The 23,624-nt window shown below is 39.6% G+C and overlaps 1 long non-coding RNA gene across 1 annotated transcript in view; it reads left to right on the top strand.

The window, feature by feature from the left end:
* Positions 1–6,514: 6,514 nt before the first annotated feature.
* The window catches only part of LOC120943526, a 107,940-nt gene continuing 90,830 nt past the window's right edge, over positions 6,515–23,624 (top strand). The window contains exon 1 of the long non-coding RNA XR_005750292.1: positions 6,515–7,135. This is a non-coding gene — a long non-coding RNA (uncharacterized LOC120943526). The remainder of the gene's footprint in view (positions 7,136–23,624) is intronic.

The raw sequence follows: 23,624 nt of genomic DNA, 5'->3' as shown, positions 1-23,624 counted from the left end.
AGGGATTGATCACTGAAGGAAATTCCACATCCTTGCCTCTCTTATAGTAAAGACCTGAAGATTACCTAAAGTCCCCAAAATATTATTTAGTATTTTTTGAAAGCAGACACCCTAGAGAATAATATGTTGGAAGTCCTAATTTTTTATGTCACATGACATTAGCTGTTTATAACCCTACAGGTCATCAGTTTAGAGTTACACGGGAGCACTGGTGCTAAAATTCTGCTGTGTGGGTGCTGATATACATGTGTAGGACAATTGCCGTTTTCATAAACTGGGAGGGAATATTGGCATCGATAAACACAGAACAGAAATGGGAATTCTTCAAAAAGACGGTTTGTGAACTCACTGCAAACTATATTCCCATGTGCAATAAGTTTAAAAGGCTAAAAATAAAACCTATGTGGCTCACGGTCAAAGTTAAAAAAGCTATAAACAATAAGAAAAGAGCCGTTAAAAAATATAAAAATGAAGGAACACTAGTGTCGTTTAAATGTAACAAAGAATATAACAGAATATGTAAAAAGGAAATCAAGGATGCAAAAACTCAAAACAAACGACAGATTGCAAAAGATAGTAGGACAAACCCCAAAAAATGATTCATATATATTAATAGTAAAAAGGTTAAGACTGAGCATGTAGGCCCTTTACAATTTTTTTTAGAGTGGGTGACTGGGGACAAAGAGAAGGCTAGTTTATTAAATACTTTCTTCAAGCTCTGTGTATACAAAAGAGCATGGGGGAGCTCATGTCCATAATGGGGGTGGTGATAGGCGTGCGCACAGGGTGTGCCAGGTGTGCCTGGGCACACCCTAATCACCCCATGCAGCACAGATTCCCTTTACTGCCCTGGCTTCCCCCTACGACCCGCAGCGTTGCTGGCTTTCATCTTCTCTCCCACCGGCTGTTGCTGTGGGCACACACAGGGGATGTTTTAGGATGAGTGGGGGAAGGGGCCTGTAAATAAGTAATTTATTAGCCCCTTCCCTTTCTGAATGATCACAATGAGTGACCGATACTGTGTATTTGAGCTTGGAAATGCACACCCTAATGCAATAGGCTGCGCACACCTATGGGGGTGGTAGTGATATGGTCCAGAAATATTTAGAGATAATAAGGGTGGACCCGATGGCATCCACCCACAGATCCTAAAAGAATTGAACTCTCTAATCTAACCCTTTAAAATTCATAGTTAGGACTGCAGTACATGGAGTGCCTTGACGCGGCCTGCAGCTCACACAGCATTTCCTTTTTTCTTTATTTGGCTTATGTGAATACCATTGTGGAGTCTGCTTACATCTGGATACCAACATCGTTTTACTGAGGAGCTATATGCTGGGCTTGGTCCGTAGGGACCTTATAATCTGGTAAGCGGCTTACGATCACTGGTGGTGGATTCACTTTTGGATAATCTATCCCACGGATAAACGCATGGTTTTAAATCTGCACGGGTGTTTCCAACAGTCATATTATGGACTTCCTTTTTTTCTTGGACTATTCACAATAACTATTGTTTATGTCACAATTTCCGTTTATTGTGCAAAATTACTTATTGCCAAATTTGGTGATAGATCGATAATTGTGACACACTGTTACTGTTATTTATTTGTTTATATATTTTTCACTTATAGATTTGGACATCCAGGGATCTGGAGCTCAATTGTTTAGTATATAGTCACTTAACCCCTAATAGGCCACTGCTTTTTGGCCTGTATTTTTGATATACACTTGGGCACACGTCTATTGTATTTTTCATATTATCACAAGATCTGTACATTTATGTGTACATTTCTGGTTTAGCGCAGTTATCTCCTTTTTTTCTGTATTTTTTGTGTTCGTTTGACATAATAATTGCTGCTTATCAATCCACATTTATTTACTTAGCGCAGTTGCTTCCTCTTTTTTTTTCTCTAATTTCAAAGCCATTGTATGTAATTTTTAGGTACTCTTTAGTACCACTGGATTGGCGCAGGGCAAACGTGGTGCCTATGTTTTTAAAAGGGAACAAAGTCTTTACCAAGTAACTATAGACCTGTTAGTTTAACTTCTATAGTTGGGAGGATACTGGAGCTTTTAATAAAAGACCACATAGATGTGTTCTTGCTGGAAGAAAAAAAAAATGTAAGCACAGACAGCATGGATTCGTTGTCAGACAAACCTGATTTATTTTTATGAAGAGGTAAGTAAAACCTTGGACAGAGGGGGTGACGGTGGACGTGGTATACTTGGATTTTGCAAAAGCCTTCGATACAGTTCCGCACACGGCTCATGTGTAAGGTAAAGTCTACAGGATTGGAAATATCAGTTTGTAAATGGATAGAAAACTGGCTAAAAGATAGAATTCAGAGAGTAGTGGTTAATGATTCATACTCTGAATGGTCTAAGGTTATCAGTGGTGTACCCCAAGGTTCAGTGCTGGGACCCTTACTTTTTAATGTCTTTATAAATTATATTGGGTCTGGGATCAAAAGTAACATTTCTGTCTTTGCAGATGACACCAAGCTATGCAGTGGAATAACGTCCTTACAGGATGTCGCCAATTTACAAGCCAACCTCAATGCTCTGTCTAATTGGGCGACTATGTGGCAGATGAGGTTTAATGTTGATAAATGTAAAGTTATGCACTTGGGGCTAAGAATATGCATGCATCATACATACCAGGGGAGTACAACTGGGGGAATCTATAGTGGAGAAGGATCTGGGGGTTTTGGTAGATCATAAGCTCAATAATGGCATGCAATGCCAAGCTGCGGTTTCCAAAGCGAGCAAAGTCCTTTCTTGTATTAAGAGAGGTATGTACTCCAGAGAGAGAGATATAATTTTGCCCCTGTACAAATCATTAGTAAGACCTCATCTGGAATATGCAGTTCAGTTTTGGGCCCCTGTTCTTAAAAAGGATATCGGGGGACTGGAGAAAGTGCAGAGAAGGGCAACCAAACTGATAAGAGGCATGGAGGAGCTCAGCTATGAGGAAAGATTAGAGGAACTGAATGTATTCACTCTTGAGAAGAGGAGAATAAGGGGGCATATGATCAACATGTTCAAATATATACTGTAAGGGATCCATATAGTGAACTTGGTGTTGAGTTATTCACTTTACGGTCAACACTGAGGACAAAGGGGCACTCTTTACGTCTAGAGGAAAAGAGATTTCAGCAGCTAAAGGGGGAAAATGTTCATTATGCTATTCAAAATAAAACAAATTAAACTCTGAACCAATTTGTTTTAATGTGGTCCACGACTGGTTACCAAATAACTGTGATTGTAAAGTAATTTTTTTTTTATAATAACAAGCATGTTATACTTACCTGCTCTGTTGCAGTGGATTTGCATAGAGCAGCCCATGTCCTTCTCTTCTGAGGTCCCTTTCTGCTGCTCCTGGGCTCCTTCCTCCTGTTGAGTTCCCTCACAGCAAGCAGCTTGCTATGGGGGCACCCAAGCTGGGCTGCAGCTTTGTTTGTCCTTTCAGACACAGAGCTGCTGTTTGGCCCCACCCCCTCTCTCTCCTTATTGGCTAACTGACTTTGATTAACAGCAGCGGAAGTCAATAGCGCCGCTGCTGTGTCTGTCAATCAGAAGGGAGTGTCCTGGATGGCCGAGACACTCGTGGACAGAGATGGGGCTCCGGTAACTATTAGGGGGCTGCTGCACACAGTAGGCTTTTTATCTTAATGCATAGAATGCATTAAGATAAAAAACCTTCTGACTTTACAACGACTTTACAACTCGTGGCGAGGTACGTAATTTCCACTTCTGCCTCAAGCCCTCCTCCTTCTCCCCCAGTGCCTTCTTGGACCTGTGTGTTGTTGAAAGAACAACAGCAAGTAATGTAAAGTTGCTTTGTACTGTGAACTATATACTGTATGCATTATACCTATTTTTACAGCAGGTGGCACTGCAGCATTATAGTGTGTTTTCTATGGTAATGTAATCAGAGGAAGTATTATCTTTCTCAGTATATGTGTGCTCTAAGACCCTTTTCACATTGAGGCGCTTTACAAGATTTTAGCATTATAAATAGTGCCTGTAAAGTGCCTCTCATGCCACCCCAGTGTGAAAGCCTGAGTGCTTTAACACTTGGATGGTGCACTTGTGGGACAGTCTGCAAAGTCGTACAAGCAGCATCTTTGGGGTATACATTGCTCTTGCACTGCCCTGCCCATTGAAATTGAAAAAGCGCTGCTGTTACCCCTTCTTTGGGGTTAAAAGTGCACCGCTCCCGTCTGCACAGTGCCAGTAAAGTGCCGCTAAAACTAGCGGTTTACCACTAACGCTCAGGCGGTCTGAGTGTGAAAGTAGCCTTATATTTCTCCATGAACATAAAGCGTATTGTTGTATACAAGAAGCTTCCAATTTCAATGCCCTGCTAACATGTGTGTCCCAGAAGACGACAGGGCCATTCAGAAGGTGATGTGTGACTTGCAAATGCGCATTAGGAAAACGGCTGTGAAGCCTGAAGGCTCTACTGCCAGTTTCCCTTAGTTGCAATGGCGGAGCCTGCATCCGAGCCAAATCAGCTTCAGGGGGCTGACATCTCCCTGGACAGGTAAGTCCAAAAAAAGTAGTAAATCTGTCTGCAATGTCGTGGTCCCGCTAAAAATTACAGATTGCCTCCATTACTAGTAAAAAAAAAATGATAATAAATGTTTGTAGATTTGTTTCGTTAAATTTGTAGACGCTATAGCTTTAGCGCAATCCAATCAATATACACATATTGCGATTTTTTTTTACCAAGACTACATATTGGCCTAAACCAGTGTTTCTCAATTCCAGTCCTCGGGCCCCCCCAACAGGTCAGGTTTTCAGGATTTCCCTCAGATGAAAAGGCTGTGGTGATTACTAAGGCAGTGAAACTGATCAAATCACCTGTGCAAAATAATGGAAATCCTGAAAACCTGACCTGTTGGGGGGGCCTGAGGACTGGAATTGAGAAACACTGGCCTAAACTGATGAAGAAATACATTTTTTTATGTTTTTTTGGATATTTATTATAGCAAAAAATAGAATTTCATTTTTTTTCAAAATTGGCGCCCTTTTTTGTTTATAGCGCAAAAAAAATAAAACAGAGGTGATCAAGTACCACCAAAAGAAAGCTCTATTTGTGGGGGAAAAAAGGATGTGAATTTTGTTTGGGTACAGCATCGCATGACTGCGCAATTGTCAGCTAAAGCGACGCAATACTGTATCACAATAAATGGCCTGGTCATTAAGGGGGCAAACCAATCCGGTACTTAAGTGGTTAGGTGGCCCTCGCTCTTTAACCACTTGCCAACCGGCTAACGCGATGTACGTCGGCAGAATGGCACGGCTGCGCAAAGCAATGTACAGGTACGTTGCTTTGAATTTGTCTCTGTGTGGATGTGCGCGTGCGCCGCGAGCTCCGTGACCGTTCCTGCGGGACCGCGGACTCGATGTCTGCCAACGTGTCATGGAGCTGCAGGACAGGAAGATGCCTATGTAAACAAGGCATTTCCCTGTTCTGCCTTGTGACAGGACAGTGATCTATTGCTCCCAGTCATTGGGAGCAGTGATCATGTGACCGGTAGACCAGCCCCCACACAATTAGAATCACTCCCTAGGACACAATTAACCCTTTCCTCGCCCCCTTAGTGTTTAATCCCTTCCAGTGCCATTTACACAATAACAGTGCATTTTTATAGCACTGATCGCTGTATAACTGACAGTGGTCCCAAAATAGTGTCAAAAGTGTTCGATGTATCTGCCATAATGTCGCAGTCATAATAAAAATCGCTGATCGCTGCCATTACTAAAAAATAAAATAATAAAAAAAATGACATAAAACTATTCCCTATTTTGTAGACGCTATAACTTTTGCGCAAACCATTCAATATACACTTATTGCGATTTTTTTTTTTTTACCAAAAATATGTAAAATACATATTGACCTAAACTGAGAAAGAAATTTGTTTTTATATATTTTTTGGGGATATATATTATAGCAAAAAGTAAAAAATATATATATTTTTTCAAAATTGTCGCTCTTTTTTGTTTATAGCGCAAAAAATTAAAACAGCAGACGTGATGAAATACTACCAAAAGAAAGCTCCATTTGTGGGGAAAAAAGGATATCAATTTTGTTTGGGCGCAACATCGCATGACTGCGCAATTGCCAGTTAAAGCGACGCAGTGCCGTATCGCAAAAAATGGCCTGGTCATTAAGAGGGTAAATCCTTCCGATCCTTAAGTGGTTAGGCGGCCCTCGCTCTTTAAAAGGTGATCCATAGGCTTCGTTAAAAAAACTGACTACCAGATGTGTGTTACATTGTGAATAGTGAATGTACAGCAGAGAAAATAACAAGCAGGTCATTCTTAGCAAAGTTTTCATAGCTGAGCTTTAGGACTGCTGACTGTCATCAGCTTGTATTCCTATGAATGGTCTGCAAAGAGGAGTGTGCACAGCCTATTGGCTTTTTCACATGACTCTCCCGGATATAATCTGCACACTGCAGGTTTAAATAGTTTTCCCTCTTGTGTGTTGAACTATTATCTGATCCTAAAGGTATGCAGGTCTCTCAGTCTCTGCAATGGGCTGCTTCTGTGCTCTGCACGCCCCCTTCAGGAGGCCGGGGGGAACGGCAGCAGCTTCTCTCTGACGTCTCCCGAATTTCTAGGAATGCCCCTTCCCTGTTACTATATTTGGAGGTAGTTTCTAGGAAAATAATTTTCAGAGGATCTGGACTTCAGTAGAGCTCCTTATTCAGAACCAGTGAAAGGATATTTTTCTGTGTGTGCAGCAAAACTCTCAGCCTTTTTTTTTTAAATATGCTTTTTGGATCAACAGCATGATTTGCAACATTGTTGAATGCATTTAAAGGGCACTAATGGGGAAATGAATATGTGACTTGAAAAGCTCTATCTACTTTTTGGATGGCCTCTGCAGTCACCACTGGATTCCTTTTTTTTTTTTTTCACCCCTGATCTGGCCTCTGTGGCGTGACCATGATGATGAAGAAGAAATGTTACAGAAGCCTGGCAATGTGATCTTTATGTAATGAGTCAGGATTCGCTAAAGGAAGGAGCAGGAGCTTTGGAGGATCGACCTTCCCCAGCCATAGGAATTACAAGGCAGGGGAGATGTGCAGCTCGTGCTCTCCCTTGGATCTCTCTACACACTGTAAGTTCTCTTCCTTTTGTCCTGATTTCTAGAAATAAGACACACTGCAGATCTACAGCAGCCTGTGCTTAGCATGAGTGCTGTGATCATCTGATCTGCAGGTGTTGGGGATCTGTCAGCTAGATTCTGTAGATCTACACACCAAATCATTCCTGGCTGTGCTTGCTAATCATCAGCTTAACATGTCACCTTTGCAGATCTGCTGTAGCCTTGTCTGGGTTACTGTGTGTGTGTGTTTTTTATTGTTTTTATAATAGATCACCCCCAGTATATTGCATAGAGACAACAGTGTAAGCACCTTTAGTCCCAGGGGACCTTGCCATAGACAGTGTCTGACATTCAGCTGCAGTCTGCTATTGTACAGGCTGCCTGCTAAAGCAACAGATCTCAGCTGATTTAGTCCTGCTGCCCCCTGTGATTCTAATAGACCTTGGGCTGCTGAGCTCTGTTGTGCATTGTAACCTGGTAAAAAAAAGTGCAGATAGAGCGCTAGCTCTTGCGCTGGTTAACAGTTAACTTTCAAAAAAATGTAAGGGGTTTGTGCACATTTCAAATCATCGGACACACCCACCAGCAGCACTCAGTGCTGTGGTCCTGCACTAATGTCTGCTGCTTTTTTTTTTTTTTTTTTTTTCTGTTGAAAGTGAAGACTGTAAGCACATCATTACATAAGATTACATAACCCAAAACAATCTGATTATGTCATATTATACGTTTTGTAGGCAGAGAATTTCCGATGCGATATAAACATTCAGTTACAGAAAATTAAAGTGGCAAAACAGGAGTCATTAAAACTTTTATTATTTAAAAGTGTGTTTGTGATCTGCAGAATTTAAAAGTCTCTACTGTATGGCACCTATTAGAATGGAGGCTAAAGGCCTGTGTTGTACCCTATCTTATCAGGTACTAATACTGTTAATGTTATACTGACTTGTGACCTGTGTGTGTGTGTTTGTCAGTACAAGTGTCTTTGTATATATTTATGTGTATGCATAATGAATTATTAATTAAACTGTATTGCATACATTTTTGTTATTTTGCTATTGGGCTCCATGCACACGGGCGTAAAAAACGTCGGTTCTCTTGGGAGTAAAGAACGCTCATATAGAGCATTTTTTGTACAAAGTCTAGACAAGTTTTTTTTGTGTGTATGTGTGGTGTGTGTGTGTGTGTGTTTTTTTTTTTTTTTTGCCAGTTGCTTCTATAGGAGTTTTGTGTTCTGCCTGTAGAAGCAGCTCAATGTTATCCTATGGGGTTGATTTACTAAAGGCAAATCCACTTTGAACTACAAGTGCACTTGGAAGTGCAGTCACTGTAGATATGAGGGGAAGCTCTGCTGACTTTATTATCCAATCGTGTGCAAGCTAAAATGCTGTTTCCCCCCCCCCTTGCATGTCCCCCTTAGATCTACAGCGACTGCACTTCTAGTACAAAGTAGATTTGCCTTTAGTAAATCTAAAGGCAAATTGGAAGTGCAGTCGCTGTAGATATGAAGGGAAGCTCTGCTGACTTTATCATCCAATCGTGTGCAAGCTAAAATGCTGTTTTTTTTTTTCTCCCTTGCATGTCCCCCTTAGATCTACAGCGACTGCACTTCCAAGTGCACTTGTAGTACAAAGTAGATTTGCCTTTAGTAAATAACCCCCTATGTGTCCATGCACATTAGGACGATTAGAGGCATATTTTGAGCTTAATGTTTAAAGGCAGGGGAAAAAAACCCATCTGGTTCGTATTTCTGATTGAAGCTCACTGGCAGAAAAAAAACGTAAAACTCTTCTAAACTTGTCTAGACTTTGTACAAAAAATTCTCTAATATGAGCGTTTTTTTACTCCCAAGAGAACCAACGTTTTTTTTTAAGCCCAGTATGCATGGAGCCTTATCATTTCTATCACTGTGGATTGTTACACACCCATCTGTCACCTTGCATTCCCAATAGCTGAATGCAGGGCAAAAGCTGCATATGTTTAATACTACCTCCAAAAGTGCGCATACCCTTGAATATAAATAATAAATCTTGCCAAACTACTTTTGATCTGCAAGCGTCAGTGGAATTATAAAAAGCCCATTGATTCTACGGATTTTTGGTAATGACATTATATACATATGGTGTGTGTGTGTATATATATATATATATATATATATATATATATATATATATATATATATATATATATTTATGTGTGTGTGTGTGTGTGTGTGTGTGTATATGTGTGTGTGTGTATATGTATATATATATATATATATATCTGTCATTATTTCTTTCTTTTTTTTTTTTTCTTTCCCGAAAGGGAAAACTCTACATAATACTTTATTAATGCTCTTAGGCAACAGTGGGTCATTAAAAAAGTACCCAGATTCACATCTCATTTGCTGATTGATACTTTAACAAACCCCTATAAAGTTATCATGTTTAAAATATCCTTTGCAAGTGCTTCTTAAATTTCAGATATTTTATAAGTCTTAAAGGTTTATAGTGATGATGACAAAATGAAGTTGTAAAAAAGGAAACCATTTCCTATACATTCCATATCAACCAATTATTCTACCAGTTGGTCCTTTTTTTTTTTGGGTCGGGGCCGAGGCGCCTGCAATCCATGAGCCAAGCCAAAGCTAACAAAATAAGGGATGACAGCTACATTTGGAAAGGGCTTGAATCGTACGTCTCTTCTTCTAACATTAACCTCTCTGTATGTTATTAATACGCTTTTGTTACTGAGGCACGTGATAAGTGGCTGATGGTCTTTGGTGAACTGTTGAACTCTGCTCTCAAGCCTCTGAAAGAGTTAACATATCAGCTTTGCATTTAAAAATGCATTCCTTTCTATGATACAGATTTGTTTCAGTTGGGGGGGGGGGGGAGTATGGGCGTATAGCTGAGTATGTGTGTGTAAAATTTTATATATAAAATATATATATATATATATATATATATATATATATATATATATATATATATATATATATATATATATATATATATATATATAAGAGAGAATTATGCTATCACCTGTCTGGCCCTCTATTGAATAAGCCAGTACTAAAGTCAATGTGGCTTCAGAGTCGGGATTTTGGGGGCGAGATGAGTTAATAATTTATCCAACTGGCCCGCAAAGTCCCGCTTTTGGGTGCCACCAATCTCTACGAATAACTTTTTTTTCACCAAGGAATGTTTGAATAGATCACTGGAAATATTATTTTCTGTTAAGCGTTTTATGAAAACCAACTTTTAAAAATGTGCAAGATTAAACCAAATGCTTTGTGACTTTTCTTGATAAGGGCCTACATGGGTTTTATAGTTTTATTTTATTTTCATTTACATTAAAATGTTACTTGTTTTATAGAATTGAGGTGCCAAAACGGTAGCAAAAATCTGAGGCCCCATACACACTCTTAGATTTTTCTGCAGACTTGTGTCTTCAGATTTAACAAAACCATGTAAGTGCAAGGGCCTGCCTGATTGCATACAAATTGAAACTAAGGCTTGACCTCATATTATATGGTTTTGGTAAATCTGAAGACAAAAATCTACAGACAATCTAATAGTGTGTATGGGGTCTGAGTAGTTAAGTTTATTCTGTAACATATATTTTCCTGTCTGACATATGTAGATTTTTTTTTTTTTTTTTTTTTTTTACAATAACTTTAGGCCTACATGTATCTTTCATTATTACTTTCCTTATTTATATGTAGTAATTACAATGTAGAGAAATGTAACATTTATTAACACAAATTATTGTGTTTTGAATGAGTTGTCGCCTCTGTTTATAATATACTTTTTTTTTTTCCAATAAAGAACTCAAAGTAAAATATAATATGTGGCTGCCTGAAGCTGGTAACTTATTAATATCTAAGCAGTTTTCTTTATCTACGCAAAAATATACAGAATTGTAAATATTTTAATAATTTGGCAAATTATTGTTTATGGATTACTATGGTAGACTTAAAAGCAGTAAACGGATATTTTGTTAACTTTTTTTTAATTTTTATTTGAAGATTTTGTATAACGTGAATAAACTCAAAATAAACTAGTAATGATGCTAATTATACATTTGTGTGATTATAGATACAGATAATAAATATATATATATATATATATATCAGGTGTTCTCTGTATCCATCCCTGATTTTTTTTCTTTTTTTTTCCCCTACTTGCTGTAGTCTATCTCTGAAGATTTATGGCCTGTTCTGATGAACTGCGCAAATATAGATGTTAATATATTTCATTTGCAGCTGTCTTCATATATATATATTAAATGTGTGTTGACTTGGCCATATATAAGTTTTATAAATGTTGTTCCAGTGTGTCAGGGGTTAACCTGAACATCAAAACTGACTTACTGTTCGGGCAAAGAATTTTAAAGTACATTTTATGGAGACAAGAAAGTCTTGCAAAGGATCAGATTTCGTTGAGCTGTTATTTACTGTAACAGAACAGCTTGTGGCGTTTTTAACACTTGTGTTTGTAAGTGAGAGCACTAATTAATATTGCATCTTTGCATGTGTGCATAATACATGACAGATATGAGGCTTCAATACTTCTGTGCAGTAACTAAAGATTTTCAGAGGTGTGTTTGCAAAATCAAACTCCTGTGTGTGTGTTTTTTTTTTTCTTATAAATTGGAAAATTAAACAAGAAATAATACATGAATTAACACTCTTTTTAATTTGTAATTGCCACATAGCATGCTATTGAATCAAAGTCCAGACTACCTTATTTATTTTTTATAATGTGTCCTACTTTTGAAGTCCTTTCACGTCTTGCGGATATTCTATTTTAATATTTTTTTTTTTTTTTACATTTACCTTGTTGTTTCCTAATGACATAACTGTAGACTGATCTTGTTGCACCACGACTGTAGTCATGTTTTTGAAAGTCTTACTTATTTGAGGTTAACTTTTAGTAAATGTACCAATACAGTATAGCATTTTGGTCACCCCTTCAAGTTTGATGGATGTGTGTAATTAAAGAAAAGGCATGTGATGCCAGTAAACTACAATAATGCATGACTAGATTGGTCACATACATTCAAGATTCTGCACATGATACTTTAGAAATGCCTCTGAAGGAAAAATGTGATGCACAAAATTAAAACAAACAGTGGGCCTTGTAAAGCTTATAAAGCTGTTAAGATCCAATTTCAATATTCCCCTAAACCCAGCTGTATCTTATGCTTTTTGTATCATGTGCTGGCACATTTTCCATAAAATCTCTTGCGCTATCCCTTTACAGGAATAATATGTACGATATGTGGATCTATTATGCAATCAGAGCCGTCTGTGAATGTGCATGCATGTATAGTTTTGTAAATGAAATGTTAAATTGGTTATAGATAACCATATTCATTTTACATATGGTCACCACAAATATCTTATCTGAAGTTAAACTATGTTGGATGTAAGGGCATTGATAGCCATGGCCCTGTTTGTAAAGAGTAATGACATCTAGGAAAGATGTGTGGCCAGTGTAGCTCTCATGACTTCTGCAGGGCAGGGCCACTTTTAAAAGTAGTCCCAGGTGTAATAAAAAAAAAACTCCATTGGTCCCCCGCCATCATTTTAAAACAAGAACTAATCTTTTAAATTTCATACAAACTGACCCTTGTGAGATTAACAATTATTTTTTGCAAAGAAATGTCACTGGACTAAATAATGTTGGGGCTGATATATAAGGGACTGTGATATGAGCTTCATTACATTTGAGTCTTTTGGGGGACCCCTGTCTTGTTCCTTCAATAAAACACATCGGACAGATTAAAAAAAACTGCCTAACGTCTAAGGTTATTTTAAGCAAAGCACAATATCTAAGCTTGTAAACGTTCACATTGTATTACGAAACTGCCAGTTTTCTGTTCTGTTCTGGGATACATGTAACAGGTCTGCAGAACTGAGGTTGTCCCATTGTGTTGTCTAGGAGTGCGTATGTCTGCTGCAATCCTATAGGAAGATTAATTTAAGACAGACAGAGACCCAGCGGGGAAGAAATTTACTATGCTTCTATTTCTTTAAAAAAAAAAATAGTTTTCATTGGAATCACTCTTTGAATTTTAAGCTTTTTGTAATACGAGTTCAAATAAACCATTTAATATGGATTTCATTGCTACTTATGCCCCGAGAATTCATGCATACACATTTTCTCTTGCAAGCCCATTAGGATGTGTTTTACTTAGATCAGCCACTACACAGCACTGCAGGTGTCGTATTTGCTTAGAACTGCCAAAAGTTTACATACTTCACCAACATCACTTCTTTCTTACCATTTCATGTGGTGTGATGGAAATATATATTATATGATGGGATGACATAAAGAAAGAACTGACTTGGCCAACAATGTATCAGGTAAAGCACCTTTTTAGGTGTCTCTGTAATATACATTTTTAGTCTCTTTTGAGTTAAACTTTTCACAGATCCGTTTCACACTCCACTGCGAAAAATATCAAAGAGGTGGAAAGTTATAGTTTACTGGATAATTGTCTCAAACCAAACTATGAGAGACTTTAGGTGGAAGCCCATAAGTGCGAAAACAGAATTGCATGTGAAGGCATATCCCCCTCCAACAGGGAGACGGATTACAATAAACCATGAAAGAGTTAGAACCTCTGTCTGGTTTTTACTTCTGTAAGTTTGCCCATCCTGGGAATTTTTTTTGCTCTTCCTGTTCTAGGTGATAAATAGACCAGGAAGAAAAGAAAAAGCTATTGAAAAGCATAAAGCCAACCTTTTAAAACCTGAAGTGAACAAAAATGGTTGTCTCCAAAGGCTCTTTTAGGCTCCATTCACACTTGTGTAACTTGTCATGCAACTTTGGACATCAAAGTTGCTTGACAAGTCGTTCCCCATGTTTTCTAATAGTAACCATTCATATATGAGCAACCTAAAGTTGCAGCAACTTCAAAGTAGTTCATGCACTATTGTCCAAGTCATAGACTTCAATGTTAACCCTCAAAAGTTGCATGAAAATGGTACCTGAATGTTATACAATGCAACAGTTGTCCATTATCACTGTTTACAGCCAAAGTTGTATCCAAGTTACACCCATCTAAAGTTGCACCCACGTTATGTCAAAGTTGCACTCCAAAGTCAGCGCAACTTTGAAGTTGTACAAGTGTGAATGGAACGAAGTAAAATTGACCCATGTTTTCATTAAAAACTTTCTGCCTTCTACCTCCCAAACTTGCCACATTAGTGACATCATTCACGCTCTTTGTAATTAGATTTTTTTTTTCCAAAGCTGCCTGTAGTTTGATATTCTGCCTAGGGAATAGGAAATATACCCTCTGACCAACATTGTATATCCCCTCTGGCACTGCATCCGTTCTAGAGTTTTTGCTTAGCCTGTATTCTGAGACCTCTTACCATCACAACCAGTGTTTCCAATATTTCCTGGAACCTCGGTACATATTCTACCACAGAGACCTCAGAACCAGCAATCTTGCCCTCCCAAGTCTTTCAGGTTAGGTCTAAGGGTCCAGATGAGTCAAAAAGCATTCCCAGCCCATTCCCTGTGACTCCACAAACATTCCCAGAATTTTTTTCTATTGAAATACGCAAACACCGACCGCACCTTTTGGGGGTAGTAAGGGCTAGCCATAATATGCCCACTGAGGGTGCAGGTCAGGCTAGGAGTCTGCCCTGACTCCATGTAATCTACAGAACAATTTAGAGAAAAATCTCAGCCACCATACAAGCCCAGCATGTAATAAGTGATAGCAGCCTCGGCCTAACTCAATCCAAGCCACACCCGCCAACATTGTTTGCCATAACTAAGCCCTGTGGGTAGGGCAAAACATGTCTGGCTGCGTGGCATGGATGGAGTTATACCCCTTTCACACTGAGGAGTTTTTCAGGCGGTACAGCGCTAAAAATAGCGCTGCTATACCGCCTGAAAAACTCCTGCACTGCATACTCAATGTGAAAGCCTGAGGGCTTTCACACTGAGGCGATGCGCTGGCGGGAGAGAAAAAAATCTCCTGCCAGCAGCATCTATGGAGCGGCGTGTATACCGCTCCTTCCCATTTAAAACAATGGGAAACCGCGGCAATACCGCCCCCAATGCGCCTCTGCAGAGGCGCATTGTGGGCAGTATTAACCCTTTATCGGCCGAATCCGCATTGTGGGCAGTATTAACCCTTTATCGGCCGAATCCCGCGGCAAATTTGACGGTATAGCGCGGCTATACCACCACCGTGGCTCCCGCCCCAGTGTGAAAGGGGCCTTAGTGATGGCAGCCTTAGCCTTATTACTCGCTGGGCTTGTCTGGTGTGCAGTGGCTGAGATTTTTCTTTTTGTTATAAGGAAGACTGATGCTTGAAGATGGTGTAGTGCTCCAATGCTGAGGCTGTGGATTACAGGTTGCATTTGTTGACACATTGGATTTAGCTCTCTAGTACCCTTACCTGGCTGGGCTATACCCAAACCATTGTACCTGAGACAGATGGAGCCCCTTCTGCTGCAGGCTCCTCCAGGATCGTCTGTGCCTAGATATCTGTCTCATGTAAATCACAAATCCGTTCCACCCTTGATTATCCACAAGTTTCAATCTGCCTTCAGAATGTGACAATTGCACCCTAAAGCCCCATCGGCTGAATGTCAGGAGGCATTGGTCGGTTCAACAGAAACTGGTTGACATTTGGATCGTCTGTACTGCAGCCGGTCCGACATAAGCCAGTCAGAGGGTCGAAGGGGCATGACCGAAAAAGGTCTGACAGTCTCCCGTTCAGCGCTCCCAGCCAATGTGCTGAAAGCACAGACCTGAGTGTTATGAGCGAAGAAAAACTAGCAGTGTGTACTAGGCTTAAAGTGGTTGTAAAGCCACTATGTGATGTTAATACAACCACTCTGTTAGATAACAACATTCACCCCAGTGACTGTGCTTTATAAAAAAATATGATGATTTCTACCTTATTTCAGAGCATCTCCTGGCACTCATGTGACTCCTCGTCTCTCTCCTCTCCCTGTCGGACAGCTACAGGGGGAGGGGGGGCGAGAACTCCTGCTGACATCAGCTGGGAGGAGAGAGCTGAGCAGTCACGTGAGCGGCACTCTGAAATAAGGTAGAAATCTTCATATTTTTTAAGAGCACAGACATTGGGGCACATGTTGTCATCTAACAGAGTGGATTGTATTAACGTCACATTGTTTTATAGCAGCGGGGAGGGGAGCAGTGGGGCACTGGTAAGAGCTGACAGGCAGGGAGCGAGGGGGAGAGGAGGAGAGCTGTGGAGGACAGAGGCATGTCAACTGACCAGTGTCAGTGCTTAGAAGCCATGGTAAAGCGTAGTCAGTTTACAGGAGGGGGGGGCAGGCAGTATCAGCAAGGTATTTCAGGTGATACAGGGGGCCAAATTATACAGCACTCCGCTGTTTAACATGCTTTAAGGGAATGGGATCCATAATTAAATTTTTATTAAGGTAACAAACCTTTTAAGCCTCACCCTGTGCAGAGATATTCCAACTCCCCTGGACAAAAATCTAAGCACCAGTAGATTTAATTAATTGTCACTGGGAAAGGTTAACTGAGCAATTTACCCTTTGCACACACACACTAGCTGCCACCACCTATATTTTTAATGGAATCGTGCACCATTCACAGCATCCGTTGTTTCGATTCCAACCTTTAAAAAATGCCTGTATCATAGGTTGCCACACCCATACAGGAATGTGTTTACTCAATGGTAGTTCTTTTACATTGGCAAAGTTCTTTATTTTTAGTAATAGCAGAGAGTTAGTCTAATGATTTTTAACTATTTTTATATAAGGCGAGTAAAAAAAAAAAAAAAGTGAAGGGAATATTTACAAAAAAGATATTCCAAAGCGGACATGAGCAACTGTAAAATAAAAGGGTTTCAAAGGTGAAAGATACTTTTAGCAGAGTTCTCCTGGTCCAGTGTAAAGTATGAATCGTTTGCAGAGTAAGTTCAGTTTCGACATGACAGAGTCATCTGCCCTCTTAAATTACTTTTAGTATTCCTTAATAATTTTAATGATAAAATGAGAGCTGTAGTTGTCATCTGCAGCAGCTATTCTTGTCCCTGGCCAGGGTGTCGCAGATCCAATTCCACCCAACCAGAGGGTTTGAGGGGTGGAGGGTAGGTGTGCTGAAGAGAATTTTATCATTCTCGGCTGACACCCCCATAATGCCAGCTATTCCGGGTACATCTACATTTCATATAACAATGTTTCATAATCTGACAACCAACATATTTACAGGACGATATTACAATATATTTAGTGCCAAACGTGTGTGTGTGTGTGTGTGTGTGTATATATACAATCGCCTACGAAGTCTAATGTGCTTTATTAATCGTCTAGACCTTTTAATATATTCCATTTGGTGTGTAACTAAATGGTATCTTCCACATTAGTGTGTGTGTGTGTGTGTGTATATATTTATTTAATACAATATTATTATTATTTTTTTTGTTAACTTCAGTATAGTTAGAATTGTACAGTGTTGTACAGTAAACCTTGTACAACCACTTTTACCTACAGGTAAGCTTATGTTAAGGCTTACCTGTAGGTGCTGGAAATCTCGCCTAAACCTGCACGGTTTAGGAGATATTTACAATATAGGCGTGCGCCGACGTCATCGACGCATGCCCACTTTAGAAAGAGCCCGATTGTTGCCCATTATAAAGGGATCATGCCATGACTGGCGGCAGTAACGTCATGCGACTCCGGCCAGTCACAGAGCCAGAGTCCTCCACCCTGGAAGGAAGAGGGCTGAAGATGGACGCTTCCAGCCAGCGGGGACAACAGTGACATCACAGGCTTCGTTTTCAGGTAGGTGACACAAAATTTGCTACTATGCGATGCATATTAGCCCATTATGCTTTACCTTTGCATGGAAATAAAGAGGAAGTATAACCCATCAGGGTTTACTTCCTCTTTTAAAGGAGTTGTAAAGAAAAAAATGTTTTTCACCTTAATGCAATCTATGCATTAAGGTGGGAGAAACATCTGATGACGCCCTTTAAGCTGCAGGTCAGTATAAAAAAGAAAACCTAGCATCACAGATGTGTATCCCTGTTCTGAACCAAGACTATTTAAGACTTGGCCAGTTACAACAGGGCCTCATTTAGGGATAAACCGTTACTGGTATCGGTACCGATACCGAGCATTTCCCTGGGTACTTGTACTCGAGGAAATGCCCCGATGCTTTACCCAATACCTGGGCAGTCAGGGTGATCGGTGCAGCAGGGGAGGTACAAGCACTGATCTGTCCCTTTTTCAGCTGCTTTAGTTAAAGTTATACAGCGGTGATCGGTGCTTGTAACTTCCCCCCTCAGCTGCACCGATCACCGCTGACTGTCCCAGTGCTGTCCCCCCTCCATCCTCAGTGCTGTCCCCCTCCATCCTCAGTGCTGCTTTCCCCCCTCTATCTGTCAGGATGGAGAGCGGAGGTAGGAGCCACTAAATCCGGCTCCTACCTTTTCCGAATGAACAGAGTCAGTGATCACTGACCCTGTCCATTCACATAACTGAGCATCGTAACCTGTGTTTACGATGCTTCAGTTTATGAATGGAGAGGAGCTTCTCTCCATTCATTTTAGCTGAGGCTACAGAGAAAGGGACTGGGGAATCTGAGTCCTTAGTCCCTTTCTCTGTCTCAAAGGGTAGATGATATCTCACCAAAGACCCCCCCCCCAACAGGGTTGATAAAAAAGAAAAACAATTGCAATAAATATGTAAATAAAAAAAAAACACTGACAATCCAGAGGAAAGCACTGGTAAAAAAAAAAATACTGTCACATGACATAAAAAAAAAAGTATCAGTAATCGGTATCAGCGAGTACTTGGGGGTGGGGGGTATCGGTACTTTCACTCGGCCTCAAAAAAGTGGTATTGGGACAACCCTAGCCTCATTAGAAGTCTTTCAAAGACCTTCTAGTGTAAGATTATGACAGATTTAAATCTAACCGTTCTTGTTACTAATTTGCACATTTTGGGTAAAATGAGGGTGGAACAGTGTCTAGTACTATTCTTTCCATACAGTTTGGATTATTGTCACTGGGCATGCTTAGGAAGAGCCCTCATATTTAGCATATAAGGACTTCTATTACCTGTATATGCAATGGATTAGAGAGAACTCACTTTTAGGTACATTGACTGGACATTCTTACTTGTGTTGCAGTGGTTGTTGAAAAGTTTTAGCAGTTCATTATTTGGTTTTAATTATTGTCTTCTATTTGTTCCATAAGGGAATACCAGTACTTGCAATAAAAGAACTTAAGAGCTCAGCTCCAGTTTATATGAATCCTAAAGAGATTGCAAACAGAAGTCTGTATCACTGCCTCCTGCTCTTTGGCATCTTACTTTTAGGAACAGCACACAGTGGTGGTCCCACTGGAAGCCCAACTTGAAATTTTAGTTCCTATGCCGAGTTCATATACAAACCTTCCCCATTAATTTGGTAATAATGCAGAACTATCTTGGTTACCAGTCACACTAGACTTTAAGCTTATATGTCATTGTTACTGTTACATCTTTGAGTGTGTTACAGGACATTCCCTAACAATGAGTCTACACATCTGTTTAGCAGACGGGGCTGGAGCACAGTTTAAGAGCAATTTCACCAATTTTTCAGTTTTGGGCAGTCAATGTTATATTGAATCACACACTGGTTGATATCTCTTGGATACTCCAATGGGGTAGTCACCTTCCCCTGCAAGAAGGCTGTAATGGATGTCAGTCTCTCTCAGCTGAACTCCTCAGATGTGTTTGGTGATATTATGGAGAGCCAAGTAGAAAAACATGACCTCCATCAGGCTTTGTAATGGCTGCAGCAATTGGATGGAACTGGAAACATGGGTATGGTTTTCTTCTTGACTAGATTTTTCTTTCTGGGACTCACTCTATGGGGTTGATTTACTAGAACTAGAGTGCAAAATCCGGTGCAGATATGTATGGTAGCCAATCAGCTTCTAACTTCAGCTTGTTCGGTTTAAGCTTTGACAAAAAAATCTGGAAGATGATTGGTTTTGCACTTAGTAAATCAACCCCATATTTAATATATTATTGGATATTCGATTAGCAAGTTAAAAGGGGAAACACAAATCTGATTTAAAATGTTTCCCATCTCTATATTGGTACATCTTAAAGTGAAGTTACACCCTGAAATATTTTTTTACTCCAAAAAAAATAAAAAAATAAATAAAATGAGAAAAAAAATGTTTACCTACCTGAAATAGCTGTTGCTATGCGGAAGTCCCGAATCTGCCTCTTCATCCTCCGCAGTGGATCCTTTTCCTCGTCCTACACTCGGTTTCTTCTTGTGAATGGGGCACGCTGCATTCTGTGAACTGTGTGTATCCCAGAAAGCAGCCAGCCCATTCACAAAGCGCCTCGCTGCTCGCACATGCGCAGTAGGAAACGGGCAGTGAAGCCGCACGGCTTCACTGCCTGTTTCCCTTACTGTGGATGGTGGTGCCTGGAGCTGCCAGGATCGAGGATCGGCCAGTACTCAGATAAATGATATTTAACCATTGTAATAAATAGATGTAATTGAGAACACACGAAAAGAAAAGGTAAAGCAGTGGACATAATGTCTGTCCATTTCTCACCGCTTAGTGATGATTCACAGAATACCCAACTAAAATCTGCTTGTGTACATGTAACATATACAGTTAGCAGTCAATTTTCATATGCTTTAATTGTAGCTGTGTGGGATTGTGAGCTGATTGTAAAAAGTGATATGCTCTAAAGTGAGCCTAAAAATACAATAATGCAGTGTAAAATAAACTTGAGAAAACATTAACTTCCAGAAGCCAGGTGTGGTACATAAAAATAAAACCTCCTTCCTTTTTTTTTTTTTTTCATAGTTAAAATTAAAAATCAAGGTAAAATACAATCTATTCTCCTGACAAACTATCTTTAGCTTAAGGATATTTAGTAGATTTAAACATATTTTTGTTCAGATTGGCAGTGGTTTGACTTTGGTGAAAAAGGGGAGGAAAAAATATAGATAGTGTATTTAGGGCCTGATTGTTTAGGGCCTGATTGTATGTAAACGGTGAGACCCAATTACAGGGATACCATTGGCTGCTTGAGACCAATTGGCATCAGAACTCATAGGTCAAAGGGAACAAGGGGGAGCAAAGGAGGATTTTGGTTGGGACTTTCACGGCACTGATAGGAGACAGAATAGTAAAAAATAACAATATTTATTTAACATAAAACAATTACAGTATAAAAATATTTAGGGACAGGCCCCACATTTCACATCAGAAAACAGAACCAACTGTGTCTAGTGAGAGAAGCCAGTGACCTCGACCGGTTTCGCGGTGGTACCGCTTCTTCAGGAGGGTCTAAAGGATATTTGTAAAATATATAATGAACAAGCAAGAAATACAGAGTATATAGACATTTCATTAGAAGCACAGCAGCATATTACTCAAGGGAGCAAAAACTCACCTAGATTGGTCACAGTGATCGAGCACAGGGCCTGGTTATTGCCTTCTTTGGCGCATGGAGGGGGATATTTTTACAACGGACTCTGATGAGGTGAAAGGTATAATCAATACAATGTAAATGAAAGATAATTCAGTGAGGTTGGGCACCAGGTGATAGGTGAGGGGGGTGAGATGGGATGTGGTGAAGTGAAAGTTGGGAATGAAGGGGTGTGAAGGAGGACAATGTGATTGAAAGGGAAAGTGTGTGTGTGCTGTGTGAGGTGAGGGGAACAGAATTGGGATAGGGGAGAAAGGAACATGTAAGGGGGATTGTACATAATATGTAAGGCCAATAGTTGGGGCCATGAGATTGGCAGGATAATGGCAGTGGCACATCAGTGTATCTTGTTAGAGACTATACACAATAATGTGCTGAAATTTAAACACTTCTGATAGTACAGATAAAGTGATTGTAAAGACTTTGTTATTTAAAAAAAAAAAAAAAAAAACATGTTATACTTGCCTGCTCTGTGCAGGGGTTTTGCACAGAGCAGTCCAGAGCCTCTTCTTCTCGGATGAGCAAGAGGCTTTTTCATTTTAATTTCAATAACTGTAGGTTGTGGGGGGCAGAGTCTCTTTAAATGAAATGTATTAACTTTTGTTTTAATAACATGCAAAACTTCTATATTTTAGCTTTTTAATAGTTTTTATGATCTTATCAGCTTTGCCTTATTTTCTAGTATTCACTTTGCAAAGTGAACATACAATCTAATTTAGTAATACAACACCTATAGCTCCTGGACTTAGGTTTAGTTTCTGCTGCCTCTGTAGGAAAGACTTTGAAAAAGGAATGTATAGAAAGAAGCACTCTCTCAAGTAGGCAACCTTCTTTTTTTTTTTTTTTTTTTGTGCCTTCACAATCAGGCCCCATACACACGAGAGGATTTATCCGCAGATACGGTCCAGCGGACCGTATCCGCGGATAAATCCTCTCGTGGATTTCAGAGGATTTCTATGCGATGGCGTGTACACACCATCGCATTGAAATCCGCGCTGAAATCCTCTGCCGATGACGTGTCGCGCCGTCGCCGCTATTATGACGCGGCGACGGGCGCGACGCTGTCATATAAGGAATTCCACGCATGCGTCAAATCATTACGACGCATGCGGGGAATCCCTTTAGACGGATGGATCCGGTAAGTCTGTACAGACGAGCGGATCCATCCGTTGGAATGGATTCCAGCAGATGGATTTGTTGTGCATGTCAGCAAATATCCATCTGCTGGAAATCCATCCCAGGGGAGATTTATCTGCGGATAAATATCCGTTGGCGTGTACACACCATAGGATCTATCCGCAGAAACCCATTTGATGGGATTTATCTGCGGATAGATTCTATGGTGTGTATGGGGCCTTAGTGTGTAGATTTGCTTTACTGTATGTGTAGCATTATTCATTTCTCCCTATAATAACAGGCTGTAAACATGCAGCATGTTAGCATGCACGGTCTACATTGATTTGATGTGATATTAAATTAGACAACATTATGTGTGCGATACTGCTATTTTTTTTTATTTTTTTTTATTATTCTACTGCAAAAAGCCAATGTTTATACAGTAGCCATAGGAGTGAGTACCCCCAGATTGCATGCAGATGTTTTCCCCAAAGACCTATGTCCTAACTTTTCCAATTTTATTTATATATATATATATATATATATATATATATATATATATATATATATATATATATATATATATATATATTTTTTTTTTTTATATACAGCATGATTTTTTTTTTTTGTTCAGCTATTATATATACCATAGGAAGGATAAGCACCTGTATCACAAACTTTGGTACTATACAGCATATATTTCTGCAGGACTTGGAGATAGACATTAAACTGTATTTCCACTTTTGCAGCCAAATTAGGATAACGCCTACTTTATATTTCTTACATGTTTCCATTCACTGAGCATAACTTTTAAAGAAAAAAATATTTAAAATTACTGCTTATCTTTATTTTTAACTTTTTGCTGCTGTTTACTGGACCCTCCAACAAGGAAAAAAGGCAAGGTAATGAATCTTTGTTGTGAGGGGG

Source organism: Rana temporaria, chromosome 6 (genome assembly GCF_905171775.1).
Source record: "Rana temporaria chromosome 6, aRanTem1.1, whole genome shotgun sequence".
Lineage (NCBI taxonomy): Eukaryota > Metazoa > Chordata > Amphibia > Anura > Ranidae > Rana > Rana temporaria.
The sequence above is the reverse complement of the archived record's forward strand: the minus strand, read 5'-3'. Positions and strand labels throughout refer to the sequence as shown.